Source organism: Globicephala melas, chromosome 21 (assembly GCF_963455315.2).
Source record: "Globicephala melas chromosome 21, mGloMel1.2, whole genome shotgun sequence".
Taxonomy (NCBI): Eukaryota; Metazoa; Chordata; class Mammalia; order Artiodactyla; family Delphinidae; genus Globicephala; species Globicephala melas.
This window is the reverse complement of record NC_083334.1, coordinates 31,635,157-31,641,156: the sequence shown is the minus strand read 5'-3', so window position 1 is coordinate 31,641,156 and position 6,000 is coordinate 31,635,157. Positions and strand designations below refer to the sequence as shown.

Below are 6,000 nucleotides of genomic sequence, written 5' to 3'. Positions count from 1 at the left end.
GACTAGAAACTTGAGGCTTGTGTTTCTCAAACCCCACGCTACTCATAAATATGCAGCATCTTCCTGGAAACTCAGTGTTATACAAATATTTGGGGCAACTCATTCTTTAACTCATGTACTGAAACAAACGTTTTGGAGTAGAATACAAAATTGGCGTGACTTTCGTAATAAAATATGTATTTTTGAAGACATTTTGGTTTATGGCAGGTCCCTTGCATGACACTGTCACACCCCCAGGGACTCTTCTCCATATGGAGTGTATCACGGGACAGTTTGAGAATTTCCTTAAGCAATAGGAAATGAAACCTCACTGCCCAAGGCTTTGCTCTGTGCCTGGAGCATCTTTTCTAGCCCTGTGAGCATCTTCTGGTCCCACTCCAAGAGCTGATCTGACATCTGGGCTAATAGAGCAGAGTGACTGCGTGTCCCACGAATATTCGCCAATTCCAAGACGTGGTCCCTTAATATCAAGTGCTAGGACATCTGTACGGTCCTTTGTAGGTTGATTTGCCATCATACTCTCCACAGCCCTAGAAATAATAATACCCTGATTTACAAATGAGGGAATGATGTGCGGCAGGTTTTGTAAACAAGTTGGATGGGTACTTTCGAGAAGACTGTATGTCAGGACATGGGTCCTGGCAGGCAGGGGGCCCCGTAGTCATATTCACGTGTGCAGCCCTTTGATCTGGAAGGTGCCTTCTGTCACGGTCATCCGCCAGCTTTGTGGAAGGCAGCCGCCCTTCCTCATTCAGTTCTCCAGCATCTGTCAACTTGTGCATTTCTGGACAAGAATTAATGACAGCTTTCAGCCCCATGTTTCTTATGAAGAATGTAACTGAAGCAAACAGAATTTAGGTGGGCAATTTAGTCTTGCAGATTGCTGTCTGTCCATCTGTCTGTTTCTGTCTCTTTCTCTCTCTCTTTCACGTTATTGACAATATCATCATGATTTGAAACCCCCAGAATCGCCTGCTTTTATTTAGCAGCGTATTTTAAATAGTAAAATACTGTCTTCAAAGCTCAGGAAGCCCTGTCTATTTTAATACCAACTTTCTGAAGGCTCACTGGTAATTAATGAAATCATTAAGAATGGTTCACGGTGACTGACACCTTCCTGGCAACCACAATCTCCTCTTATACTTAGAGGAAATGTCACTGGCTCCACAGGTTTGATTTGGGGAATGGAGTGGGTGGGTGTTGGGGGCAGGAATCAGATTACATCAAGTTTCACAACAGCCATCAGCCAGAACGGGAAAGCTGTGAGTATGTTCCTCCAAGTTTCTCTACTTCGGAAGCTGTCCCTTCATCCATCCAATGCTGGTTTTCAGAAATACTGCTAATTTCATGTTTTCCAAGGCAGTATCGTGTGGCTCAACTCAATCAGCAAAGATGTAAGGTTGAAAGTCACCCTTTCTTTTTTCTGTTGTTGTTTTTTCTCCCATTTTCACACATTTCCTTTTTTCTTGGCATTGCCTAGGTTTATTCTCCTCTTCTCCCTTTTAGGAACAGAATTTGGCATAAATAAATGATAACTGACAAAATGGTATAAGCAGGAGGGCAAACACAGGGTTTCTCCAGCCTCCGCTGCGGGTCAGGGTAATTTGTTGTAGCAGGTGGTTACCCACAAGAAGGACAGGGAGCTCCAACGGCTGCTGTTTAATTTGTATTTTGATAAAGCAACCCACAGCCTTCCATTAATTGCTGAAAATGGAACGTGAACCCCCTCCAAAGCCTTTCAGGTCACTAATGCACTGAAATTGTTAAGTCGAAATGGACCACTTTAGCCAGGGCACTGCCCACAAGATGGAATTCGGTACATTTCATGCCTCAATGCACTTAAATGGTATGGAGCTGACACTTAATACAAATGCAAGCACCAGGGGAATCCGCATACTTAATCTGTGTTCTCCAACTCTCAGAATTAAGCAGTTGATCTAACACAAAGGGATCATCCTTCTCTCAAAGAGAATATTTTATGACCAGGCAGTTTATTTATTTATTTGAATTTTATTTATTTATTTTTTATACATCTGCTTCTTATTAGTTATCTATTTTATACATACTAGTGTATATATGTCAATCCCAATCTCCCAATTCATCCCACCACCACCAGGCAGTTTAAAAGGCACTGACATAAACAACTGTTTACAGCTCTCTCTCTCTCTCTCTCATCTTCAAAAGGCAAAAAGTACATGTAAGGACTTGCTGTTTGGCAGACAAAGCATTTTAGAAAATCACTTGAAATGCTTTCATTTTCCTTTGAGGATGGCTGAACCTTTGATAGGTGCTCAAGAGAGTTCTTATAATTTAGTTATTTCTCTTATTTTTTTTTTTAAGGGGGAGAAGTGGGACAGTGTGAAGGCACAGAGCTGAAGCCTGCATTTTTTTTCATTTTACCTTCATTTATTTCTTCCTTTATACAGCTCTGCGTTTCTGATTTATATCCTTTTTTTACTTGCTAAATAACTTCTTTTAATATTTCTTGCAAGGCAGGTCTACTGGCAACAAATTTCCTTAGTTTTTGTTTGTCTGAGAAAGTTTTTATTTCTCCTTCATGTTTAACAGATAATTGCACTGAATACAGAATTCTAGTTTGCTGGGGTTATTTCTTGCAACACTTTAAACACTTCACTCTCTTCTTGCTTGCATGGTTTCTGACAAGAGATTTGCTCAGTTCATATCATTGTTACTCTAGAGGCAAGCTGCTTCCTAATATCTTCTGGTTTCTTTTAAGATATTCTTTGTCTTTGGTTTTCTGCTGTTTGAGTATGATGTGCCCAGGTGTCTAATTTTTGGTATTTATCCTGCTTCATGTTCTCTGAGATTCCTGTATCTGTGGATTCCACCCATTATTCAAATAGACTTCTGCTTCTTTCTTTCTTGTTATTTTGGGTTTCCCATTACTCAAGTGTTAACATCTTTTGTAATTGTCCCAGATTGGGGGGCATTTTGTTCTTTTTTTCATTCTTTTATTCTTTGCCCTTCAACTTCAGGAGTTTCTGTTGACAGGTTTGCAAGGTCACTGGTTCTTTCCTCAGTCTTGTCCAGTCTATTATTGAGCCCATCAAAGGCATTCTTTTTTTTCTTTTTTTAACATCTTTATTGGAGTATAATTGCTTTACAATGGTGTGTTAGTTTCTGCTGTATAACAAACTGAATCAGCTGTACATATACATATATCCCCATATCGCCTCCTTCTTGCTCTCTGCTTTCTTGTGGAAGTGGAAATCTTATGGCTTAAATCATAAAAGTATTATTTATGGCTTTTACTACATGACTGAACATGCCAGGTTTTCTGGGACAGGGTTAATTTCAAATGAACAGCTAAGTTTAATTTCATCCTTGTGGCTTTGTAAGAATTTCACCTAGACAAAGGAAGGAAATAGAAAAACAAATACTTTGCTACATTCCTTGTCCTAGTTTTTGACTCCTAATAAGGGTTACTCTCCTTTTAGCCATGCTGATGTTTGGAAAGCCACTATGGAAATGACTTAATATTTTGAGGTATATGTCTCATAAATAAAATGTGTGTCCCTCATCTTCTCATTTCCTTCCAGCGCTCGAGGGAGTAAGAAGACATGGAGTGCAGAGCTGCCTCATTTTCCGGAGAGAATAGGGGCACTGAGAGCTTGGAGGGATGGTGGTAGCTGTCACAGTGTTTTGTCCTGAATTTTTACCTCCTGGAATCCAGGATGGGCCCCTTCCCCACCCCGCCAGCTGGATGAGTGATCACAGTGGAATAATGATGCCAAGAGGCTCAGAGGTACACTCTACATTTTGAATTGGGTTTTATTAGTCAGCCCACTTATTGAGTGCTATGTGCTCTCACTGGAGTTATAAAGATATACATGATACCGGCTCTGCCCCTACAGAGCTTGCAATGTGTTTAGGGAAGCCAGGCATATCCCCATGAAGGAGAAGCTCACTGAACAGGGCAGGAGGAACTTTTGCCTCCAAGGATGCAGATGGTGATAAAGATTGCAATTGTCTGAGGCTACGGGGGACGAACTGGAACCATAGCCTGGACTCAGAGACATGTGGACCCCAGAAGGAAAAGGGTGAAAGGCTAGTTCTAACTAATCTGAAATTTGATATTCCAAGAGCTTCCTTTAAAAGGCCCTTTTAAAATTCTTTTTCTTCCTCTTAAAGAATTCAGCTATCAAATGATGTCTGCTATCAAATGATGTCCTTTCCACACAGTGAAAAATGTACACTAAGGAAAGAAAAAGGGCAAGACTCATGCTCTATGATTCCTTGTTGAACAAGGACAAGCATTTGGACTGTTCTCACCCCTTGATGAGCTCCTTTTCCTCTCCTTCCTTGCTTTGGTTGATGATGTGAGTCTAAGCAATTCACTGAAGCCACGTGAGAACAAGCAAGAGTCAGGGTCCAAGCAGGATTACTAGCTTGGGGAATGCCTATCTCTCTGGACCTCCCTGTGAGGCCAGTGAGGATTCCCAGACTTTCGCAGACTTTAAAATCAGCTCTCCTGAGACTGAATAAGGTGCAAAAGGAAACTGTCTTCTCCGGCTGGGGGCTGAGGTGGACCATGTGGGAAAGAACGGATGGATAAATCCAGGGAAGGTGCATCATCTGTCCTCCTAAATAATCTAAAACGACCTTCACATGCCCTCCAGGGTGGCCCGGGAAATACATCACTAGATTCCTCCAGCCCTTACCTTGCTCTGCTTCCCAGAGCCCGTGTTACACAGGCAGAAACACCACCGTCATATCTCTCCCTGCCCTCAGGAACATTCACCAGTTGGGGGAAAAATAAGGCCAGAAAATTGTTGCTATGGGCTCTGGTTTGTGGAAGTTAAAATGCTGGTGCAGGAATCTGATTGCTTGATAGCTCCCCCTCTCTCTCCATCTCTGTCTGTCTCTCTCTCCCTCCCTCCCTCCCTCCCTCCCTCTCTCTCTCTCACCCTCCACCCTTTCTCGGCTCTCCCTCTCTCCCACCCCCACTTTTTCTACTCTGCCCCTCTTCCCTCCACTGGACTCCCAGGGCTGCTCCCACACCGGGCCGGAGAAGAGCCTTACAGGTTGTCAATGAAACCTGGAATTATTTCCTTTGATGGCTCAGATAATAGTAGGAGCCAAGGCAATGAGTGAGGTCGTCTGAAACCAATGCAGTCCTGCCCGGGACCCGGGAGCCAATCGCAGGAGCAGAGGGCGGGGCGTCAGCGCCAGCAGATAATTGCTAAGTGCATCGCTAGCACAGTTGGTCCGAGCCGCCGAAGGGTTTGGTCGCAGAGACAGGGACGCGCAATCCTCAGCGTGCTCCATCCCGACAGCAGCCCTCCACGGCTCGGCAGGGCAGCGAGCCTCTGGGCACCGGCCCCGCTGCTCCACGGAAAAGGTACTCCTGCTGCATCCCGGCGGGGCTGCTCTTGGTTTCTGTCCTCAGTGGCTTGCAGTTTAGCCTCTGTAGAGGGGTTGCAGAAAGAAAAGTTTAGGGGAGGAAATGTGACAGCGGAGGGAAATCACCGTCTTTTGTTGGGAGGAAAACAAGCTGACGGTTTGGGAAACTTCTGCGCTGTCTAGAACTGGATTTGTTTATACTCTCTCAGCCGCGCTCAGGTCTGTGGAAATAGGTCTAGTCTTGGGCTAGGGTGCCTGCCGGTTGGGGTGTAGATTTGGGTTTGTTGGGTGAAGGGGGTTGAACCCTGGATGTACTGCTTCCTGGCGGACCCATTGCTGGGTGGCTGATTCTGGGAAGCCTGATGGGTTGGTTGGGTTTTCCACCATGGGGTCTGCCCCCCTTGACTTTACCTTATCCTACTGTCCCCCAACTCTTGTGACCTTCAGCTTGAGTCCTTCCTCAAACTTCTGTCTCCTTCCTCACCCCTCCCCCTTGCCGACTCTGTCTCTGCTCACTTGATGTGGGGGAAGGAGACGTTTCCTGGGGTGTGGGCGACTGTCCGGTTTGACCTGATGGGCGTCTGCCTGTCACATAACTTGGTGAGAAACCAACAAAACGGTTCCCAGAGGAAAAGC

At 44.6% G+C, this 6,000-nt stretch overlaps 1 protein-coding gene across 1 annotated transcript in view; it reads left to right on the top strand.

Moving 5' to 3' along the window:
• The first annotated feature begins 5,226 nt into the window (after positions 1-5,226).
• ZMAT4 (zinc finger matrin-type 4) overlaps positions 5,227-6,000 on the top strand; it is a 343,860-nt gene continuing 343,086 nt past the window's right edge. Inside the window, exon 1 of the mRNA XM_030834018.2 lies at positions 5,227-5,362. The gene's annotated coding sequence lies outside the window, so the exon portion shown is untranslated. The remainder of the gene's footprint in view (positions 5,363-6,000) is intronic.